General features: G+C 38.1%; 1 protein-coding gene and 1 long non-coding RNA gene across 6 annotated transcripts in view; both read left to right on the top strand.

Moving 5' to 3' along the window:
• The first annotated feature begins 5,434 nt into the window (after window positions 1-5,434).
• On the top strand, window positions 5,435-10,704 carry LOC130169095 (uncharacterized). 3 transcript variants are annotated; one of them, XR_008827792.1, is made up of 4 exons: window positions 5,435-5,662; window positions 6,196-7,958; window positions 8,254-8,351; window positions 9,461-10,704. It is a non-coding gene; the product is annotated as an uncharacterized LOC130169095 (long non-coding RNA). The 3 variants fall into 3 exon arrangements; XR_008827791.1 differs by having other exon boundaries at window positions 6,196-7,962; XR_008827793.1 differs by lacking the exon at window positions 8,254-8,351 and having other exon boundaries at window positions 6,196-7,962.
• Window positions 10,705-10,993: 289 nt separating this feature from the next.
• rusc2 (RUN and SH3 domain containing 2) overlaps window positions 10,994-24,157 on the top strand; it is a 38,385-nt gene continuing 25,221 nt past the window's right edge. For 2 of the 3 annotated variants that reach the window (XM_056375451.1, XM_056375449.1), the window contains exon 1: window positions 10,994-11,153. The gene's annotated coding sequence lies outside the window, so the exon portion shown is untranslated. Of the gene's footprint in view, window positions 11,154-11,186; window positions 11,324-24,157 lie in introns of those variants that run through there. The other variant, XM_056375450.1, reaches the window with a different exon arrangement.

Below are 24,157 nucleotides of genomic sequence, written 5' to 3'. Positions count from 1 at the left end.
TCCATGGCTCGGTTTGAAACCACTACTTGAAATTATTTTTGCAGTAATTGATTTTGTAAGTTTTATATGTAAGGTGCTATGACTGTCCAACAATACACAAACAAAACTGCAAAATGGGTTTCAGTTTTGTTTTTAAATATCTACATTTTAGATAGAAATTTTAGATTTTTGAAGTCAGCAGGAGAAGTTGGTGTTTTGATAACTTCAAACAGCATTGTTGGGAGTTTTTGCCCATTATAATGTAGAGTGAATTCACATTAGTTCACACATAAACAAAATATCTCATGTCTCACAGACTGGCTACAGATAGTTAATGGTTACAATTTAAGACTAGTCTTTAAACAAATCATCGCTTTATTTACATTATTGTTACATAACTCATCACTTTCTCATTTCTAACAGCCTCACCACTGAATGGTCATACATATTTACAGCCTACCAGGAGGGGGAGCCACTTGATTTAAAATAACATCTTCACTAAATGATCACTAAGAACTAATTGAAATGTAAAATAACATATAATATTCATGTAATATATAATATTCTTCATTCAGCCAACAAGATGTGCATGTTAAAAATACCTCAAACTGCAAAATGGATGTTTACAAAAATAAAAGAGTCTTTAGGAAAAGCTTAAAGCAACATATAAAGTCTTTGATTAATTATAAATTCAGGAAAAACTTCAGTGTGTTATGATTTCTATACTGTGCTGCTGCTACTGTTAAAATTCATACCAGACACGCTCCATAAAAACCATCAACAAAGCAAAGCTTCATAAAAAACTTTATTTCACATTAAAACTGTATTAATTTCAACAATTTACAATCAACTGGAGACGTGAACAAAAGAATGTAATAAATGGATGAATTGAATAATGTGTGCAATTTACAATCAACTGTAACTGACAAATTAAAAATAAAAGTTTGCATAATAAAGAGAGGTGGATAAATCTTATTTAGTAGTAAGTATAAAATTATAATAGAAATGTAAAAAATAATACTTCATAGCTTAGCCAAATATGGTTTCTTCTGGCCCCAAAAAAGATGGCGACGTCCATTAAGCCAAACTAGAGGCAGTTCACAAACCAATGAGTGACGTCACTGCAGTTTGCCACTTGGTCCAGAGTTCAAACTCTCAGGCGGGACAGTCAGCTAGCCGGACTCCGTAAAACTTCAACAACATGGAATATGATGAATAATGAGGACTAATGCAGCGTTTCGACGATTTTAAACTGATCACAGAGGCACGAGGAACAGATGACTCTCCACTGCACGCGATGTAACTCCTTCAGCATCTGTGGGGAGATTAAATGTATGGACTCTATTATTAGATTAGATTAGATTAGATTAGATTAGATTAACTTTATTTATCCCACAACTGGGATATTCATTTACCACAGCAGAAAATAAACATCTATAGAATAAAACATCTATGGAAATATACAACAAAAATATAACAAATATACACTAATAAATACAATATACACAATACACACGATATGTACATGAAAAAGTGCAAGTTTTTTTTTTATGTGTCTAAGTAAGTTCATTTCATCTCTCGCCGGTTATTGCCGACTCAGGAAGTAATACAAGAATTGTTTGCATGTTTTAGATATTGAGAATAACGCTCGTGTTGGTAATGTCACATGTTGTGTGTGTCCCCCCCGACTGTTTGTGTAGTGACTGTTGACCTTATGGCGGCCCTGAGGTGCAAGACTGAACACTTCACGAAACACATTAGAGCAGTTTCTGTTTTCTACAGAAAGAGGTGAAGAAGAGGGAAGAGACATCCTGTTTTCTGGTCCAGAGCACAGACTGTATTAAAAAAAAAATGGACGTCAACTCCGGGTCTGGAAAATGAAGCCAATGCAGAAGTTCGTTAAACTTGCTTTCGATCGAATGACCATCATGGTGACTCCACTGGTTGCAAAAAGAAGTCCGATTGTATTTAAGTCTATGGGAAAATGACCCTACCTGTCACTTGATTTGTTACATCAGTAAACGTTTTCATTATGTGTTTATGGTCTGAAGTTTTTGTTCAATACAACATGATGTTCATTTTTCAAATGAATGTCCTATTTAAAAAGGTAATAGACGTTAAAGCAGAGTGATCTTAGGGCGTGGCTACCGCGTGATTGCACACAGGGGGACCTGCCTGTTAATCCGGACATGAGCTCAGAGTGACGTGTCTGACATTTGACTTGTTATTGTGTTTTCAGTTCATAAATTTAGCTCCAACATGTTGTCTGCCTGAAACTGCATTCAGTTGTTCTGAAAGACACTCAGAGGAGTCGGCGGTTCAATTTTTTCCGGTAATTACATTTTGTTTTAAGCCTATTTGCTTTCAGTCAAAGCCCAATCGAAAGGTGAATTTAATCTAACGACATTTGGTTTGTGTTTCCCCACATGTAACCCAGTTTAAGTGATCTGCGTTAGTGTAATGCGCAGCGTTAATGTAAGTTAATACATTGTCCATCAAGACATCGTGATAGTTCAAGTTAAGATTACGTGACGTATAAAAAATGTGTAGACAAATATTTGTCATATAGAAGATTGTTCATTTAATACTCAAACCAGTCCTCAACTGAAGCAGACATTCATGCACCTATCCTGACAGCTGATCGATATTTGTGATTAACTGTAATCCACCGCATCTTAACTCAAGTGTTTGTGTTTTATTGTCATTTGAAAGGTTTCGACACTGTGAAAACTGAGTGATCTGTGCCAACAGAAGGAGGACCTCATGTACAGAGCAGCCCGTTTGTTTCCATTCATCTGGTTGTGGAGAAAGGAGACTGCATGGACATCCTTAGTTCTCTAATGTGCTGTGATGATGATGATGGTAGAAAACCACTCCCAGTTCAGCTTCCTCTGATGAAATGACAGACCAACTGCTGATGAGTTTGTTTATTATTCTCTGTCTTCACTATTCACAGGTTCAGTTTCTTACCTGAAACTTCTTTTCTGCTGTTGTTGACAGGTGACTGTAGCAACACTTTTAAGATCAGAATTTATAAATATTAAACTTTGATTAAGTGATGGATCAACTCTAGCACTGTCACCGCCTCCACAGGTGAAAGTATTTACCGATTAACGTCAGCACGTTTCTTGATCCTTCATTGTCAGTGTTGTCGGACAACATTTAAATATTTCTAGTATTTATGTTGTTAATTAAAGCTGACATAGAAAAAGTCACACAGTGCTGTACGTGTTACTATTGTTAAAATTCATACCAGATGTGTTCTATAAGTTAAAGCAAGAGCTTCATAAATAACTTTATTGGACATTATAAACTACATTCATTTAAACAATTTACAACACTGGAAACATGTCTAAAAGAATGTAATAAATGGATTAATTAAATGGTGTACAATTTATAATCAACCATTTAAAATCAATAAATAGTTGTGGATTAAGTTAAAGCTGAATTTCGCTGTCATATGTAAGTTTGTTTAATAAAAAGAAGAAGGTGAATCAACAGTGCAACAGAATTTTTATTAACAAGTATAATAATTATTCATCATGAGTTCTAATGTGTGAGACAGTTCATATTTATTTGCTCCAGTAACAATCTCCCTCTAAATAAGTGATGCTGTTGGAACAGCACACTGATATTAACTATAATGGCTGAGGACTATGAAATATGAACTCTAATGTTTTAAACTATTGACAGTTTGTTACAGCTACAGTGGCGTCCAAAAGTCATGTGATTGTATGTCTGACATGGGGCAGAGAGTGTAATATGATAGTGAGGGTGTAGGGAACCAGGAAGAGCATAGCTGATTAAACTGAACAATGTTATGGCCACAAGTGTTACATTAAAAAATACTATATTATCATGTAAGACTCTGTGTTTATGTTTGGGAAGAAAAGATCTTCATGTGTGGACACTGCAGGTTGTTGAAAAAAATTCACTCAAGTCCTTAGTTTCAAGTTTGCTCTAGTGATGTAAGTTTATTGGTATCCCAGGATACGGTGAGCCAACTGACCCAGAGTGAAGGGCAGGGGGACAGTTATACAGTTGAAGACAAAGGGATAGAAAAATTTATTTGCATAGACCTGGGGTTACAGACATTTGGACAGACAGGATAACAAGTTGGAAAGGAGGTTAGAAGCTAAAGGTAACGTTCTCTAGAGGTCTTGCAATGTAACACCTAGGTTCAAGTTATCAAGGGGGTAGGAGGGGCTCTTAGGCTGGATCAGCATATCGACAGGTAAGATGTTGTTAAGACGATGAGGCCTTGGTGATGTAAGAGGGAAGAAGGGGTGTTCTCCTTGATGAAAGGATCAAGGGGTCAACTCAGTAGGGTTGTAGAGTTGTTCCTCTGTGTCAGCAAGTCACACTGAATAAACTGAAGACTGTATATTCTTCCTCAAGGTGGAGGTGGTGCAGGGCCGCCATCATTGCTGCAAGAGATTGTAGGTGTCCCCAAAGATCCAGACCTTTCCTGGATAGAAAAAGAAACATAATACAGAGAAATCATATCAATATCATATTGTAGAGTATAGAGAAAAAGACAAAAGAAACAGCACTCTGATTAGATGATCACAGATATCTGAAAATACATTATTCCTTCAGCTTAGTTGTAATAACAGTCTGCTGAACCGTTTTACATTAAATAACAATAGAATAGAAAGTAATACTCAGTTTGGTGTCAGTGTGCAGGTGCACATGTCATGATGGTTCTCAGCTCTCAGTGATATTCTTTATTCTGATCAGAGACAGACTAACACTGAACCAAACTTAATATGAACAAACACGACACACACGTCCACACACATGATAGGCAGCTCACCTCTGTACCGCCTTTGTGAACGTGTGTGTAATTTGTGATTTGGTTTTAGATGCTGGTAGTGATTGTTGGGGACCAGGCTAGGTTTAAAATTCTGATTGTGCATCACACCCCTAGAAAAAGACTGTTAGACACATTAGGAACAGGGGTGCTGATTCTAGCGTTTTTGGGTTGGTTAGAATCGCATAGTTAGGCTCTTTGTGTCTAATGGAGCGTAAACTGTGTCCAATAACTTGTGATGGGCAGCAGAGACACCCCCCACCTGCTGTAGTCATAGACTGTATATAAAAATGTCTCCGGGGCTGAAAAGTGAAGCCTAAAAAAGAGCCTTAATGTGCAATACCAGCGAGGTTCCGCTGGGGGCGGGCTCCAAAAAACTCTGGTTCCAATACACACTCATTATAAAAACACCAACTTCTCTCATGAAATACTCAGTCGATGAATTTTTTCCGGAACTCATTACTGTGTGATGGGCTAAATTCACACTTCTTGTTCAGTGTTCTGGTGGTCCATCTGAAAATAATCACCAAATCAATTAAATATTAGGCCTTAAAAACAGGTATTTTTGGGGGCGTGGCTGTTTGATTGATATACCTGGTCTGCAGTGATTGATCAGATGACGCGGCAGGCCGGGAGGTCGATCACCGGAGGATAAGTCAACGGAGGAGAGCTTGGGTCGTGAGCGTTTCGTATTGAATCAGTTGTGTTGAATATTATTTTTCTCAATATTTGTCCGTGGAAGAATAATTTAGCACTGACAGTTTTGCTGTTAGTTATTTATTTTTAATGAGATTTCGGTTCACAGTAATTACGGCTCATTCTTCGCCACTAACAAACTGGAGAGATGATGATGATATACAGTTTTTTTCGGTAAGTAAATGTTTATTTTCTGAATGTCCTACAGTTTTAATGTGTATGATGCTAGTAAAAAAAGCTAGTTTGTTTTTTCCCTACGTGCTTTGGCCGGAGAACAGGAGACAGTTAACACTTTGCTAACTTAGCTAGCTAGCGGGTAACTTAGTGTTTGTTATGCTAACCGTACCTGGTCCCAAACATGTAAATATTTGCAGGACAAGGATATATAATAGATAAATATAGTTAAACTTATCTCACTCTCATGTTATTAGAAAAAGTCAGTCGCTGATAGAACTTTCCTACATGCAGCAAAACATTCAGGTTTATCTCATTAACTTATTTTCTGTCTCCTCTTATCGCTGGTATCTTGTATTGAGTTCAATACACAATGTATACTAGAACATTATCTTGTGGGGGTTTGTCATTTAATACTGTAAATTCATACACAGGAGTCCTCAACTGAAGCAGGTATTCATGGTATATGTGTGTGATTAACTGTGATCCACCATGTCTGAACTAAAGTGTTTGTCTTTTACTGTCATTCAAAGGAATCCACACTGAAAACTGAATGACTGGTGCCCACAGAAGGAGGACCTCATGTATGGACAAAGGAGACTGCACGGACATCCTTAGTTCTCAAATGGGCTGTGATGATGATGATGCCAGAAAACCACTTCCAGTTCAGCTTCCTCTGATGAAAAGACAGATCAGCTGTTTAGACATTTGTTATGTGCCGGTCAGAACTTGCCTGCTTTAGTTCCTGGCTGCTCCAAAGCCTCAAATGATGTCACCTACTCTCTGTGATGTCAGTTAAAAGCAACACTACGTTGTTTATAGACAAAACATATTAATGTGACGGGTGGTAAATCAAAATGAGGGACACACACAAATCATTACATTTTTTACAAAAAAGTATGTTTTTATTAAAAAAATATCTTATGTAAATAGGGACACACATATAATCCTGACAATAATAAAGGTTTGATAAAGCAACATTTAATGGTGATATTTTTCGATACAGATGAAGGAAAAATGGCTAAAAAATACTATGTTAGTCTTTATAAATTGTATTTTCTCATTTAATATCATGGTAAGAGTACTTGGTTTTAATTGGAAACCTACTTTTACACATTTTTGCGCCTTATGCATCTCATCAAATGTTGCGGACCCAAATGGCTCCCGTTTCATAAAATGACTCATCTATCTTCTGTATGGGGATATAGAGGTACAGCTTTATTGCAGATCAACTTCTGTTAGGGCATGTACATGTGTGTATACATGTCTTGCTGTGGTTGTGGGGACAAATTTGTGTTTGAAACCATCAGCGTGAGGTTATTTTGGCCAGTCGTGACAGCTTCAAAAGGCGGGAGGGACACCTGCAGTGACTGAGATCAGTGTCAGGATGAGACTCAATGTAATGTCCTTTGTAAAGATTGATACTTGAGGAGTGAAATACACGCACCAAGCAGCAGGCACGTTCAAAAGTTCTCCAGGAATTTTCTAGTACTTTTAATATTATCCTCTACCGGCGCAATCTTCCGTAATTGTGTCATCAGTTCTGCTCTTGTTAAACTTTCTGCATGATATAAAAATATGTTCAACTGAGCTTCAGTGCAGTCACCTGGATTTTAAAGTGTGTTTTGTCTGTATGGTAATAAGGCTGCACTGCCTCTGTGACGGGATTGGTCGGAGCAGAGAGGAGGAGCCTCCGACTCCACGGCCATCTTCTCCTATTGGTGCGGCAATGACTCTGACAGCCCTCACCACAGCTGCAGCCGTTTAAGCATCAGAGGAAGAGAGTTTAAGAGCCCGGCCCGCACATCATTAGTGGCGGCTGACATGATATGCAGCTCGCCTCTGTACTGCCTTTGTGAACATTTGTGTGTAATTTGTGATTTGGTTTGGGATGCTGGTAGTGATTGTTGGGGGCTGGGTTAGGGTTTAAAATTCTGCTTGTGCATCACACCCTTAGAAAAAGGCTTTTAGGCACATTAGGAACAGGGGGGCTGCTTTCTTGTGTTTTTGGGTTGGTTAGAATCACATAGTTAGGCTCTTTGTTGGCTCCTGTTCCCCTACTTCAGTTATCCTCTTGCCTTGTTTGTATATCTGTTTACTTATTTACCCTCCTGTTAACGCAATAAATTAAATCAGTAAACCTGATTTACCAATAACACCTGGTTTTATGTTGCTTCCCTTTTCCCCTAGCTGGGTCGTAACACAAAGCCTTCCAACATATGGTGACTGGGAAGATGGATGCCAGAAGCCAACGTGGTGGTAGTGAACTGAAACCTGACTCTATGAGCAGTCCGCGGTCAGTAAGTGAAATACTGTAAAATATTTCCCGGGCTGTTGTATCTTCTTTGCTTGCAGAAATCAACTGCCTGGTACTGGATGTGAGTCCCACGGCATCTGAGTTTGTCTGAGACTGTCTGTTAGAATATTTGGATTCGGGCAGTATTCAGAATATTCGTACTGTCTTTATTTTCTTGCATATTCATATCTATTTTCACAATTTAATATACACACACAACAGATCTAACATGTTTGATTATAAAGAACTTGTATGATCTAAAGGAATTGTCCTATCGCATGTTTGTCTGTATCAGGACCAGAAGTCCAGTCTAATCACCAATGATGGACCAGCACCTGCCTTTTCTTCTGCATCTGGCCTCATCAATCAACACCATTACATCAACACCTTGAGGTATTATCCCTGCACATGATGGATATTGTCTATACTGTGATCTTTTGCACATCCCCCTAATCAATACCTTTTGCACATCTTGCCCAGCAGGAGTTTTGTCATTCTAAAACACTTTCCTACATAGTTTTGTAGGATTGTTTTATTAATTTTTTTTCTTTAATATATGTATCGATGTATATTTGTTTGACTGTTGCAGTATTTTACTTTACTTTAATTTTTTTTTTTTTTTTTTTTTTTTTTTTTTTTTTTTTATAATTTATTTCCTCTGAATATGTTAATTGGATACTACACCAAGCCAAATATCTTGTAAGTGAAAACCTGCTTGGCAATAAACCTTATTTTCTGAGTCTGCCTTTGTGGTGATGTCATCATCCCTTCCTTATGTTGCTATAGCCTGCCAAGGACCACCCATGTGTCCTGCGGTATCCCTTTGCCTTCATAAATCTGCAAGTGTATGGAAGTTACAAGTAGAGTTCAGATCCTATTTTCACACCTGAATTTGTAGCTACACATGTGTATAAAGGCTCAAATTAGGGTCAAATGATTTTGAACTTGTGAAGTGATGTTCACAAATGATTCCAGTGTTTCTAGTTGTAAATCAACCTTTGTAAACATGTAAAATAAATCTGCTTGAGAAATTCAAGTTTGCGTATGTAAAACAATAGTGCTTGTGTTGGAGAGATTTGTATTTGTTGAAATTCAGAATCAAAGACATTGTAAAAGAAGAAATGGATTTGTCAACATCTTTGTTGCGATACACAGCAGGAAACTGTAAAACTCTGGTCAAAACTTCCCACAGTGTGTGACACTGAAGTTACAAGGATCAATTTGTGGATTTTTACTTGTCAGTGTCACACACAGATCCACAAAGGCATTTCTTCCCTCCCTGTGTCTTTGTATAACCTCACCACTGATCATTTAAGTTTTGATTCAAACAGTCTTTTAAACAAATACAAATCTCTTTGCCACCAGCACAATTTTTTTCACATGCACAAATTTAAAGGTTGATGGCTCAGACCAACATCCAGCTGTGTGTTGTAATCTGTACTGTGATTTATCCTTTAATGAAAGCTGAAAATCCTAAAACACTCAGTGTTTGTCTGTTCCAGGTGCTGACCAGACTCTCCCTTCAGCAAAAGGGTCTGTCCTTACAGACACATACAGGTGGGATAAGGACAGCCCTTTAACTTCAATGCCTAACCCTTCCTAAACTCGTCTGTTTAGGAAGTAACGCGTTTAGGAAGTAACGCGTCTCATTCTGGGTGGACTTCTGGAATATGCAGCCTTTTAACTCTCAAAGGACATTTTCTATTCAACCACTGAAATCACATGAGGTCTCCATTGTGCATGTTTACAGCAGTAACCTTGTATAACTACAGGGAATAATCTGTTGGCATAAGAGTGTAGTTTCAAAGTATGCTCTTTGGTAAGTGCAATAACATAAGATAGCCAGTAGATGGAGCTCAGCGTATTAGGCAACAAAAGGATTATTTCAGTATCTAAATCCTACTTACTTATGCCAGGCCACAGCATACGTCTTATCACCTTTACTACCACATTCAATAAGTATTAATCTGTGATTTAAAAAAATACAGTGATTCAATAAATATTTTTAAAGTATACATGCATCCCTCAAACCCTAAAGGTTGTTTTACATCAGAAGTGAATACATTTGGTCAGAGCTTGAGAGTGTAGTGGATGTTTAACACTCTTAACACACTCTTCTTTAACACTCTCATCTTTCTGGCTTGTTGGCTCCAGAGAAAACACTGGTTGCAATTAGCTGGGACTGAAGATGATTAGAAGCTGGAACAGACCTATTTCTGTATATGAAATACTCTGTCTTGTATGATTCCATGTGATAAATCTGACCTGTTATTTATTTGTTAGTTTTACGATATTGTTGTAACGACTATAATCTTTAATAATCTGTTATACTGTTAGTTCTGCACCTTTCACTGCAGCAGCAACGATACAGTTTCCCCACAGGGAACATAAAGGTTTCATTAAATGACACATTGTGCTCTGTGAAACTGCTGACTACCAGCAGCACTTAGAGAGAGGGACTCAGAACTGAGTCAGCCCAGTGATGCTGATGAGACAGGTCTAAGAGGAGGTAGCAGGGAAAACACAGCTACAGGTGACCACACTGGCACTGCACAGCAAGTTACCATAGGGAAGGGAAGTTACTAAGACAGAAAGTTTCAAACCCAGTGTCATTTAGCCTCTTCCTACACATTCTTACTTTACTGTGAAAATTAATTAAAGGTAAAAAAGTAAGGATTTTCATACCTTGATTTTTTTTAACAACCTTCATATATTTTATTTAATCTCAGTTCAAGTTTCATGCATATTTCAGGCCATTCATAAAGCAATACAGTCTGTCTTCTGTCTGTTTTATATTATTGTATATTCAGTTTAGCTTCAACTTGTGCAGAAGCAGCAATCCCAGCAACAACATAGTTATTATTCATATTATTTATTATTATTATTATTATTATTATTATTATTAGTATCATCAGTGAAGCTAAATTGAATCCCTGCCGAAGATAACGAGCGGCAGCCGTCCCACCCACGGTTAGATAATCCAGTCTGGGACCAAGCTGTGACCTCAGGCTGACGTATCGCTCCGGCCCAGCCCATCCCATCCCGCGATGCACCGCCGCTGTCCGCCCCGCAGTGTGTCTCACAGAGACAACAATATTCCCACACGTCAAGGACTAGCAGCCCACCAGCTCTGTTATCCAGTGCTACACATGCTTTTGATCGAAAACAGACCGGCTGCCGACCACCTGCGACAAGGTGAGTGTGTTACATGTTGATTTTAGTGCAGTTATTTGGACAGAGCTGGATGGGAGCAGACGGAGGGAAAAGGAGAAAAAGGCTCCGTTCAGCGGCATCGCGTCGGAGGCTGAAGAAATGATGCCTAGCTCGGTCATGACGACAGGGACGGCAGCCTCGTCTTTCAACTGGTATTTTCCACTCTTAACCACCTTGTCTCTAAACAGGCTGTTGTTTTCGGATGACGTTTAATTCAGAGGTGATAATTAGCTGGTACGTGATGCTAGCTTAGCTGGTGGCGTGATGTGATTTTTTTTTTTTTTTATCGCAGTGGCACAAAGGCAGGGAAGCGGAGGGTAACGGTCGGACACATCATCGGTGTTTCATCGTTTGTCTGCAGGTTAAACGGTCGTGAATTCTTGATTATTAAACATTACTGGACAGTAATAAACAGACACTTTTCGTTCATGACGAACTGAACTGGTTCGACATTGCCACAACAGCGGCCTGCACCCCGGGAATCACCATATTGATCCCACATTACTGAGACAACAGCGGTACACAACCAGTGTTAAGATCGAAAAAATAAATAAACGTGACTTCCGCTTAAACTATACAAAATAAAAGCTTGGGTAGTAATTAAAAACACAATAATCAATTACATATATATTTTATAGTTATCAGGAACAGAAACAAACAAAAACAAGAAACGGAGAAGGGTAACAGGAAACAGTTATAAACAACATTGATACACACACTAAACTTTGTATATAATCCTAACAATAATAATAGTCCTAAACAGCTTATTCTGTGTAACAGTTAAAATGGGTTAAATGTAAATAAAATAAAGCAAACAGAAGTAATTGAAACCAAGACCTAGGCTGTAAAATGGGGGAGGGGGGAGTCATGAAAGGGCAACTTATTAAATGTTATGATTAAATTTCTCATCAAGACACTTATGAAATATAATTCAATATAGTCCATATTATCTTATAAATCCAGTGTGTTATGTTGGATACAATTTAACGGTCTGATTTAGTCAGTCTTTTCAAAAGGTAGTTGTTGCTCTGCTTATGGATATTGATTTGGTCCTAGTGCATACTCCCAGGCTTTTATTTTGAAGGCTGTGCTACTTCGTGTCTTGAGGTCCATTGCAATATGGTGGGGATGCATTTTAGTCCACTGATGATGATGATAACCTTGGGCCAAGCCGGCAACATTAACCTGTAAGTTTTGCCTTTTCGAGTAATATTGATATTAAATGTATACTGAGTGTAAATCATCAATATGAGTGTGTAATATTCCTGTAGGGACTTACTGTGTGATCTCTCAGTGACATCTTTTGCATTTAGGGGTGTTTTTATGGGGACTTGGTTGTTTCCTTTGTTTCTATTGTATCTCTGGCTGCTACAGTTATTTATTTTTATGTTGTTGATTTTCAATTGTATTTGACATTAGACATAAAGAAATTACAATGGTGCAACATGTCAGTTAATGTAGTAGGTGGTCTTCTTACTTAAGTGACTCTGAGACACATTGTGGATAATCTCAGGAGGACAGCGAGGGGAGAGGTCAATGCATAATCTTCCAATTATGTAAACTATTTTATTCTGCCTTGTTCGCTGATCTCCAGAACCTGAGTCAGATTTGTTTACAGACCAAATTAGCTTGTCAACATTCTTACACCTCACTTCTGCAGTGTAATTATCAGCCAGTTCCTACTCCTCATAGAATGCCTCAGATGCAGATAGGGAGCACACTAGGAAAAATAGTACTAAAGATCCTTTATTTGTTGTTATATCAAATGTTGATAGTTTTAGCAGTAGTTGCAGTAACAATAAAAAGTAAAAGTCTTGGGTAGCACCAGCAGTTGTACCAAAGTAGGTTTTTTTTCCCCTGTTTATCCACCTGGAATGTTTCAGGTTTGCAGTTGGTTCAGAGACAATACAAATATACTGATATGGTCCACTGAAAGAGATAAATCCTGAATAATGATTAACAAATATTACAATGCCTGCTGCTGTGTTGTGTTGTCAAAAACCTTTTCTCAAATCCATCCCTCCATTCTGCCGCAATCCAGCAAAAATTAATTGAACTCAAGAGATCAAGAGAGATTTGAGGGAGAGATTTGAAAATCCAAACTAGAGTGCACTACCATTTTGATTTACCTGAGTATTTACTCAGAATTTTGAAAAATACCTATCATAAATGATCAGATTTCCACTTTGTATCTTCACAATCCTTCCTTTTATCAAACCATCCAAAACGGAAAGCAGCAGAACATCACAACTGAGAATTGAAGCCAGTGAATGTTTGCGTATTTGCCTGACAAATGAATTAAACAGTAAAAGTTGTTGTTGATTTATTTTCAGGCTGACGGAAAGCAGCTCTGTTCATAGCAGCAGCAGCATCTTATCACCGTATTAGGCACCCTTGTGTTGTCACTTTGATATGTTCTGTTATATTCTGCTTGCGTCACCAGTCACTGTGAAGGGATGTGTGACTACATATCTAATCATGATGGCATTACAAGTTTAAAGCCTCGGTATTGTGGTTATACACAATTTCTTTCACAATCACAGCTGATTCAGTGTGTCAGGCGACATGCCTGCTCTGAGTGTTCAGCTGCTCCTCCGATCTTGGAATGTGTCTCTTTGTGTTATGTAATTGAGGCCCTGCGGAGGCCGGATGTGCATAGTTTCTCTGTGTGAGCGCATTTGTGTTAATGTGTGTTGTGATTTAATCTGTTGTGTGTGTATCTCCAATTTGTAAAAGCACTGTATGCAGATATCATGCTGGTCCCATTGTGTTTTATCTAGTTTCCCTGAATAGAGTGTTTCAACACCATTATCTGCAGCTGCGGATATGCTAAATGCTTTAGTTGGCTTGTTTTGAAGGTTGTCCAGTGTCTTGTCCAGGATTACATTACATTTCACATTTTACATAATTATTTTGAGAACTTTTCAAGGCCTGCCAACATCCCAAAGGCCTTTTTTGTCCATTCTCTGTATTATTGATGCACCCCAGTTCAAACTGAAAAAAAAGTACACCACACAACTTGTGCTTGTGTAACTTGGAGCTTGGTACATCCAATTCCCACTGATGCCATTAATGCTATAAATATCTACAACCATGACATTTAAAAAAGTGTCTTACTAAATTGCGTCCATCAAATGGTTTGCGAGTTAAAGTAAGGGGAAAACAGGAGAGGCACCTATATCTTAAGTTTATGATAGCTGCTAAAGGTGAGTCTGTGAAACAGAAAGTTACTGGCTTAACTATTTTGTAAATAGCATTTAATTGCCCATGAGCAAGACATGTAATCTCCAACAGGTCCGGTGTTTAAACTGATGCATCTAATTCTTGAAGTGCTGTGAAAGGATACAAATCCATGTGAATTTCTCTCTGTTTTTAATGCATCCCCAAAGAAAGTCATGTGCAAAACAATAATCCCATTGTTGATCACAAACAGACTTTTATATAAAATGGGCTTTTATTTGAAAATACAGAAGATTCAAAGGAGTTGTTTTATAATCTGAAAGCCACATAGTGTTGAAAACACGCTTGAACCTTGTGTAAACTCACCCAGTGAAAGAAACCATTCAGATTAGTCATACGACAGTGTGTGTTCACAGCCAGCTGAGTGTACATGTAGCCTCTGATGGCCTACACTTGAACCACCTTGTGATGCTGATGCAACTTTTCTGTCAGGGAGTTGTGAAAGTATTGTCAGGGCTGTAGGAGTCCCTCAGGGTACTGATCTGGATCCTCTTGTGTTTCCAGTCACAGATGGATTAACTGACACCCTTTTATTTTATAGGGTGTTGGCAGTTGTGCAAAAGTAACAAAGTATGTTTACTCAAGTCCTGTACATAAGTAAAATTTGAGGTAGTGCAGTTGAGTATTTCCATTTATGTTACTCCATACTTCTACTTCACTATATTGGAGATTGAAATCTAGTTCTTTTGTCTATAATATATTTCATATAATATATATATTTTTGTCTATAACACATCCAAAATATTATGAAAATGCCTGTCATAGTTCCAGAGTCCAAGGGGACGTCTTCAAAGGTTGTTTTGTCTCACCAGTGCTCCAAAACCCAAAGACATTTGCTCTACAATATAATAAAGAAAAGCATTAGATAAGCACATTTCAGAAGCTCGAACCCGCAAATGTTTGGCAATTAATAATTAAAATAGATGCTGATCAATACATTATGCATTCATCAATTATTGGACTAATCGTTTCACCTCTAGAAATATGGTCCTTTTATTCTGTGACATTTATTTAACAGCTGTATTTCTTAGAGACTTTGCAGATTAAGATTTTACAGAGTAAATGTTCATTTTATAAATGTGATGCATTGTTATTGGTTATATACAGTGGTATATTGTTGACATTAACATTTACATTTTGCATATGAATGCATCAGGAATAATAATAAGATAATGATGTACATAAAGATGCAACACATTTATTATACTACTGTATGTACATTTAGTGCATTTTGGTGAAACTACAATCTATGTTTCTACATTTATTTAATGTAAGAAACACTTTTTCGACTACTGGCTGTATGAAAGTGAGCAAATATAATTGAGAGAAAACATTCAGCTCGATGCTGAAGAGTTCCACTGTACTACTATTTTTTCAATTTGAGTACACTTTGCTGCTAATACATACACACTTTTACTTAAGTAAAACCTTTTATGTAAAAGATGTAAATATTTATTCCACTGTTGGCTTTGTGATCCTGGTCAGAGTGTGCGGATGTGGCCATAATTTGTGTCTCTGAGAGAAAAATAATGATGTGAATGGTGGCTGTGCCTCTGCCCCTTTTAAAACTTTTGAGTCGCACATAACACACACACAGGTTTTACCCTCTAGCTTGTTGTGGTAGTTCTGTTCCTTTCATGGCTCTCTGTTTGCAATGCTTCACTGATTTAAAGGCACCCAGACGACTGGGAGAGCTGTGAGAGTGTGTGTGTGTGTTTATTTCTGGTGCAGATGAATGTTGTCAGGCATGCTCTATATTTTCTGCTCATTTGTTTGCCTGTGAAAGCTGCTGGGACTCTATCAATATACTGTGGACATTTTCTCTGCGCTGTCTGGTAATTACACAATGACTGGTAGCTCAGCTGCAGAATCAGGGTAGAAATATAGAGGACGAGAGGGAGGAAATAACTTTCTACGGCAACTACAACAAATGCACTTCAAGAGGTTAGATTTTCTTTTTATATATTTTGTTTAGATTACAGTTCACCATCATAAACATAATAGAACTTCATGCATCACACGTTCTTCATTATTTGGCTCCTCATACTGTTGATTCTCTGCTGCCTTTGCAGCTCCAGAGTTATTGGCACAAACATTCAGCTTGATTAAGAGATTAATAGTCTGCTGTAGAGGAGGCAGGACTCACTCACAGATAGATCTTTTCCTCTGACAGATACTTTCATTTTGAGATGATGAATCAATTAGTAAATTTAATTGTTTGAGTACTTTATTGAGCAAAAATACCAAATATTCTCTGATTTCATCTTTTCAAATGTGAGGATTTTAAAGTAGATTAAATCACTCAATCTATTGATTGGAAAAAGAGTCAACTGAGTACTAATGAAATATTGTTAGTTAAGTGATGCAAATTCCAGGGCTTTGGTATTGTGTGTGTTGGCTCACTCATATGGCTTACTGGCATAGCTAAATGTAACAGAGCCATTACTAGTGTTACTAGTTACACCTGTGGTTTTCCTACTATGGCTAGTCACACTGCCAAATAACAACATGAATTAGGTTTACACCTACAGTATGAAAAGTTCCTGGCTCATTTAATATGTAGCAGTGAAGTTAATTATGTCACATATGATGTATGTTTTGTATATTTTTTTTCCATATCTATTACATTTTGCCCAGCCCAATTATTTCTTATTCTTTAAGCTGCAAGTCACTCATGTCATTCAACAGCTTATTTATTATGTAGTTTAAACTTAAAAGTAAGTGATGCCTCCTTTTCAGAGAGGAAGTTATGGTCGACATATTAAAGTTAAACATAACTGATACATAAGGTACAGAGTTAGCACAAGCTAATATACAATGCAAGAGGACGGTGCAACCAATATACAAGGACTCTCTTGTAATTTTGAGGCAGAAAATGAGGCTCATTATTTTACTATGAATTGGTCGTAATTTCATCCATAATCTTCCAGAAATCATTTATGGGTCAAACCGAACCAGAAGTCAACCGGGTTAAAATTCTCTTCCACTTCCTGTGTAAATAGCATTGTCAAAACACAAGACAAAGCACAAAACCTCGCAGATTTTCTCTATTATAACTGTTGGAGGTGGACGAATTACAAAATTCTTCTTCCAAACACAATGACAGGCACTGGGTTGTTAAGTCTACTGTGGCCACCTACACTAAAAGCACTGTGGGATTGTGAGGAAATCTGGCTGACACATTTCCAGTTGATGTTGGTTGGATATTTGCGGGTTTAGTAGGGTTGAACAATTAATCGAAATATTATCAAAATAGTAATAAAGCTGAGTGCAATATTCAAATTGCAGGAGTTGTAGTTTTTGATAAAGGTTTGTGATAAATGTATCACAACATACTATTAGAAACTAAACATTGCATGCCCACAGCTCATATTCTCCTGATGTAAGTTAACATGCTTTTATATTTCTTCCAGTGAAAATCAAATGCAAAAATTCCAACTAAAAGCATGACTCATGTCGCATTCACAACATCTGTCAAAATAATAGAAATATGATTTTTTTATTTATTTTTTTTTTGCATGTCGTACAGCCCTGGTGTGTGCAGCATGGGAGTTGTGAGGAGAGAAGTGGATTAGAGAGGCAGAAGTGGGTGAAGGAAAGACGTATTACACTGCAGTGCTCACAGTGGATGCAAGAGAAGCAGAGAGAGCAGGGATTTAGTGAAGCTAAGGGTGGGGGGTGGGAGAAAAGATGCATGAGGGATCGAAAGAAGGCCGCAAAGAGAGTGAGAGGTGCTTGGATCTGGACCAGCGGAAGAGGAGAATGGCGAGAAAGACAGAGTCAGCACAGTATGAGAAGGAAAGGGTTAGAGAGAGAGATGCAGCTTTAGAGATGACACCTTAGTCTTATGATGTTTTGTATTTGAATCTTAACATAGCTTTTGTGTATTTGTGTTAAAGTAAGCCTTGACATGCAGCAGTGTTAGGTTAAACCTAATTAATCCCCTAATTAATCTCTGACCCAAAAACAAACTTGACTTGGGGACCGAAGCAGAGAAAGTACGACACATCTTCAGTTTATCTATGACAGTTTATCTATGTCAATAATCACAGAAGCAGTAGATGATTCACTTGATCCCAATAAGTTAAATGTTGCATTCAAATCTAATACAACTAAATTTATTTTTTAACTCAAATCGATCAAAGCAGGGTTTGACATGTCACAGTCGAGCGGCACGAAGTCCAGAACTAGATTCACAAAGTCTAGTTATTAATCCAGATTTATGTTGATTTGGTTCGATTTGATTCTCAGATCAGGTAAATGCCAATTTTGTGTGAAGCGCTCTTCAGAATTTACACTGGGAACTTAGATTTCTTATAATTTCAACAAGTGAGCAACACTTGTTGTTTCGTTGAATATGAAATAGTTTAAATGCAAATTATATACTAAATTGTAAACACACAACATTTCCTGGTTAATATTTTTCAGGCCTAAATCTGCATAAAAATCCTGCACCACCTACACTCATTATGCATATTTATAAAAAAATAAAATTAAAATACTGTGCCATAAAACTACACATGGACTGTCAGTGGCAGACGTTTGAGCTAAGGACAGGCGTCCACTGTAATGATCATTTTGAACACAGACGGGACAGGAACTTAAAGTCTGCTCACTAATTCATCTGCGCTGTTTGTGTTGACAAGCCATCAGTCTGATCTCTGCAGCTAGCTGTTAGCTACAGTTAGCTCCCCGACAGAGACAGACTGAATAAAGTAGATTCCCAAATACTGTGCAATCGACTTCCACGGTTTCATATCTTGTAGTCAGAGTTAAGAGATCTCTTCAACAAACGCAAACGGAGCTCAGATTAGTGTGCTTTTTTTCTCTCTCATAGATGCAATCTCTAGATTTTATAAATCAACACTGGATCATCCAAATAAATAAAAAAAAAAGATCAAGTTTTTATCCAGCATAAAAGATGGATGAATTCCATTTAGCTGCCTTGGTCTCGGGGTCCTGTCACTGTGCATTTTGACTCACTGTCACATTGTCATGACTTACTGGGACACTTGAATAGAATGGAGCCATTGTTAATGTTATTAGTAAGTCAAAATCTCTAAGAATCAAAACAGACACATTTTGGCAACAAGTTTCAACAAAAAGTTCATCCCTGAAGCTAAAAATGTCTGTAATTTTCTGCTAGAGAATGTCATGTTTTTTTCATGTGGAAGGATTATACATGCTCCTCTGCAGACTGAGACATTTTCTCCAACCTCTAAGCCTCTAAACCTTTCCAAATTGCACTGGATAATGCCAAAATACATTATGATTAATCATACAACAAGACAGCTTTTCTTGGATCCTGAAAATTTACATTTCCTACACTTTTCACCCAACAACGGCAGTAAAAAAATGTATTGATGCTTATCAATGTTGATGCTTATCAACTTGATTAACTTTTGTAGTTAATTCGGCGAAGGGAGATTATGTTGCTTAAAATTCCCAAATGAGATGCAGCTGGTTTCACAAAAAACGCATTAAAGTCATACCTATACCAGAGAGATCATATTCAACAATTGGTTGCCTGTCACTACAGAATCATGCATGCAGAAGTCACTCTATAATTTCTTGTGAAAATTAAGATAATCTCCTCCAAATTCCCTCATTTTCATTTCGAGCAACTACCACACTCCTCTTGCTGTGGTGGACTGTCAGTTAACACTTAATACCTGTTAGCGGTGGCAAACACACCGGTCAACTGTTACGCAAGAGTCTGTAAGCTCCTCAAGTTCAGGCAGAGAAGCAGGCGAGGAGGGAGACTGTCACTAAGCCTTCAGGGAAGCTGGGATCAAGGTCGTGCGTTCATCTTTAGCTCCCGGAGAAAAAAAACACAGGTAGTTAAGGGGATAGACTTGTGTGTTGCTGCGGCTTGTGCTCATGTGGCATCATGCATGAAAGTGTCTGTGAAACTAACTTTGGAGGACATTGTGCCATTTTTTAGGTGTGATTACCAAACAATGCATTTGTTACCCTCAAAACAAAAACCTTTTTTCCCTTTAACCCTGTATGTTTTGTGGAATTTGTTGTCTGATGTCTCACTATGTGAAATACAGCGCCAGTAGAGGCTGGCAGTCAATAGTGTAATTTCACTAATGACTCAACATCATTGTGGTGAATTATTGATGTTTAAGTACTTGATAAAGCCCATTTAGAAAAAAAAGAAAAACTTTATCTAGCTTCAGGGATGATGTAGAGTTGGCCTGGACCCTTTGACCTGTGCAGGAGGCAAAGGGTATGGAGCATTTTCCTTCCAAGGATCAATAACGCTTCACATTTCGCTGTATCAACGAGTAAGTGGACATCAGTTCACAGGTTGAGGCTTCCAGTGGGCATAATACATAATCACAAAGGAAAACACCGTAGGTATGTCCTGTTTTACCTTGAACACACCCTTTTTGAAGTTTCAAAAACACATATGAACCGCTGTAAAAAGGAAAATAACAAAATAGTGTACTAAAGTGACAGTACATGTAATTTACTTACTCACAAAGTCTATTTAGTTACAGTGGAAAGAGCCGTAGATGAGATTGCTGGTGACTTTTTCAATGGTCATGGCCGGTTTCATTGTCTTTGAATAGATTGGAAAAGGAAGAGGAAGCCTTTAAACTTCTAAGGGGCACAGACTGAAAGGCTTTTGTTATGAATACACCCATGAGCCGGTCCGTATACGGTCTAACATCAGATTTATGGCTTCCACATGAATCCACATGGACTGACTAGGCATGTGCCTGCTGCAGAAAACACACTTTTGATGCTAATAATCTTCTTTTATTTAGATATGGCAACATCAGTCTCTCTGTAGTTTGGCCCAGTGAGTGAAATATCTCGACTACTGGATGGATTGCTGTGAAATTTGGTACATTGGACATTCATGATCGCCAGACCATTTATCCTAGTGACTTTTCATCTAGTGCCACCATGTCGCTTCATGACAGGATACCTGAGAAACTCATGACCAAATTGTTAAGCTCAGCTTTACATTGAGATTAATGCAACATTTTATCAGGTTGCCATGGTATCGTGCATGTCAGCATTAGTTTAGTAGCAAGCTGGTGTCACGATTCATTCTTGGAGTACAGCTTAAAAAGACAAAGTGCAGGTCAGACTGATGAGAGATGAACCAAGTTTGATAAAGTAGAGCAGAGTCTGAAGAGCTGTGTCTGACATGTCCTTAATCGGCCTCAGTGCGAAGGCACATGGCACTTTCTCCCTGTGCTATCCTCAGGCGAAACATAGCAAGGATGTGTCTTTATTTTTCATGCACTTATCTGTGTTGTTTTCTGGTTTTAAATGAGCGCCACAGAGCCAGTAGAGGCGTCTCTTTTATGATCTTTTACAGTAGTTCTAGTTGTTTTTAGTGGTTTGTAGTTGACATAGTAAATATGAATGGATGAATGGAGCAAACCACCTACATTATGTCTTTTTAACATAATGTCACTTCCTGCAGATGATCCAGTGCTTGGCTGGTGTTAGTGGGAAATTTCCACCCTGAAAGAAGGGCCTGGTGGACCATGACGTGGGTCATTTCCTGGTTGCTTCCTTTGTTTCTCTCTTACTTATCTGTCTAGATTTTTTGACATACTGTTTTGTGTCTTTCTGGTTAGACAAAGAATAACTGCTTATCAATTTGTGATTTAATGAGCCGTGGGCAGTGATGTGAGACAACTCTGAAATCTAAACACGTCAAGGTGGTTCAGTTTCAACAGTCCATCTTTTTAACTCTTTTAACTCTCTAATCTTTTTGGAAGAGCTTCTGCTGTGAGATGGTGAATGTGTGCAGCAAACAAAAGCTCTTTCATTCGGTTAGGCACACACACACACACACACACACACACACACACACACACACACACACACACACAGCATTGAGCTTGTAACTCAACAACCAGACAGCTTTGCTTTTCGTGCAGGAGAGGAGGGAGAAACAGAGACAGAACAGAACAGAGGATAAATGAACAAATGAGTTCGCAGTGACAGTGCTGTTTGTTTTCTGTAGCTGATATCATCATCATCATCATCATCATCATCATCATCATCATTGAAAGCAGGATATTTTATAATCTTTTCAATAGTTAAACATATTTATCATAAGGTTTGCTTTAATAAGCTTACAGCATCAGACTATACCTCCACCAGTGGCTGCAAAATCCTCCAAATTTGTTCTGTTTGTTGAGTCTTTTGCATCTCAAAAGGCACCCAGACATTTACATTAAAACCCAGCTGTTTTTTGGTCTAGTTTACAGTTTAAACAGCATTTAAATGACTATATTTCAATGTGAAGCAGGTTGGAACTATATAACAGTTTTCTTCTTTTACAAAAAAGTATATACCCACACCTGAGACACCTTTTTAACCGTAACCCCAGCCCCTGTATTTTAAAGATGGTAGACAGTCGATCTTGGCATTGAATTATTTGTTTTATTTTATTTGTTTTTCATTTTGTTCATTTACTTCAGGGTGATATGGAAATTACCAACTGTTTGATTCTGTTAACAGTTTACAGAGTACATTATGTAATTTATGAGCTATTGCGTCACCACTCCCATTTCCCTGAGTTACAGTCACACAAACAGTTGGAAATGGAGACTAGAACTAATAGACATGAACACAGAAGGTTAACACAATGAACTGGGTAAAATAATGATATAACTTGATTGATCATTTTTTTAAACAGTAATAGGTGAATGAAGGGCAAATGATTGGGGCTGAGAGTTATGGTGGTAGAAATCTCAGCTCCTGGACAAACATTTCTTTATTCTACAACTTTATCAACCATTCCCAAATAAATTATGGTCATTTTCTGCCACAAGGCAAAATGAATTTAACTCACTGCCCCTTTGTATTTTGGAATTTATCGACTGTCTTGGCTTCTACATAAAGAAGAACTTGTCTTCTTCCTTGTTTTACAAATGGTCACCAGGCTGCATTCAATAAACATGAGTCTCATTGTGAGTGTGGACTCCCATCCATCATCGTAATTGCCGTCTCCACTGGCTGTGTCGTCTGTCTCTGCCTGGTGAGGGTGCGCCTTTGCTCGGATGCCCCCCTCCCAGGCTTAGACTTATTCCTGGAAGTAAAGCCCCGGTGATAAAGGAGTGAGGACATCCGTTGTTACCACTTTGCTTTCCTTTTCCTCAGTATTTCATAAATAGGTCAGTTTCCCACCCTAGTCTCCAAAGTGCAGTAACGCGGGTTTTCCAAAGAACTCATTAAGGACATGCTTGTGTAGAACAGTCACAGCTAATTGGCCCTTGAAGAGTCTTCAATGAAGCCCCAATTTCACTGAGTATCGGCATGGACGGAAAGTGTTTTTCCTTTCCTTCTCTGCAACTCTGTTCTGTTTAAATGGAGAACACCAGAAAAGCCCAATCTGAATCTGAACAAGAGCATGGAGGGCAGTAGGTTTAAGATGAATTGTCTGTTCAGTAAGTGCTTCTGTTTGTACCTGTATTTCTGTTTTAGACATCTTACAACTTGTAATCCTCACCAGTGGATCTGGACCAACATGTTACGTGTCTGATTCGCTCTTGCTTTTTCCAGCTGAGAAACACTACAAAGCTCAGGCCCCTTTGTATCTCAAGCGGAGATGGAAATGTTAATCCACACTGTTACATCGTCCCGTCTTCACTATTGTAACTCACTTTTCTCCTGCCTTAGCAACAGACCCCTGGATCGTTTGCAAGCTGTCCAACCTCTCCACCATGTCCACCCGAAGGTCTCATGAGACAAAGATTCTAGTTTAT

The sequence above is a fragment of the Seriola aureovittata genome, chromosome 5 (assembly GCF_021018895.1).
Source record: "Seriola aureovittata isolate HTS-2021-v1 ecotype China chromosome 5, ASM2101889v1, whole genome shotgun sequence".
Lineage (NCBI taxonomy): Eukaryota > Metazoa > Chordata > Actinopteri > Carangiformes > Carangidae > Seriola > Seriola aureovittata.
The sequence above is the reverse complement of the archived record's forward strand: the minus strand, read 5'-3'. Positions and strand labels throughout refer to the sequence as shown.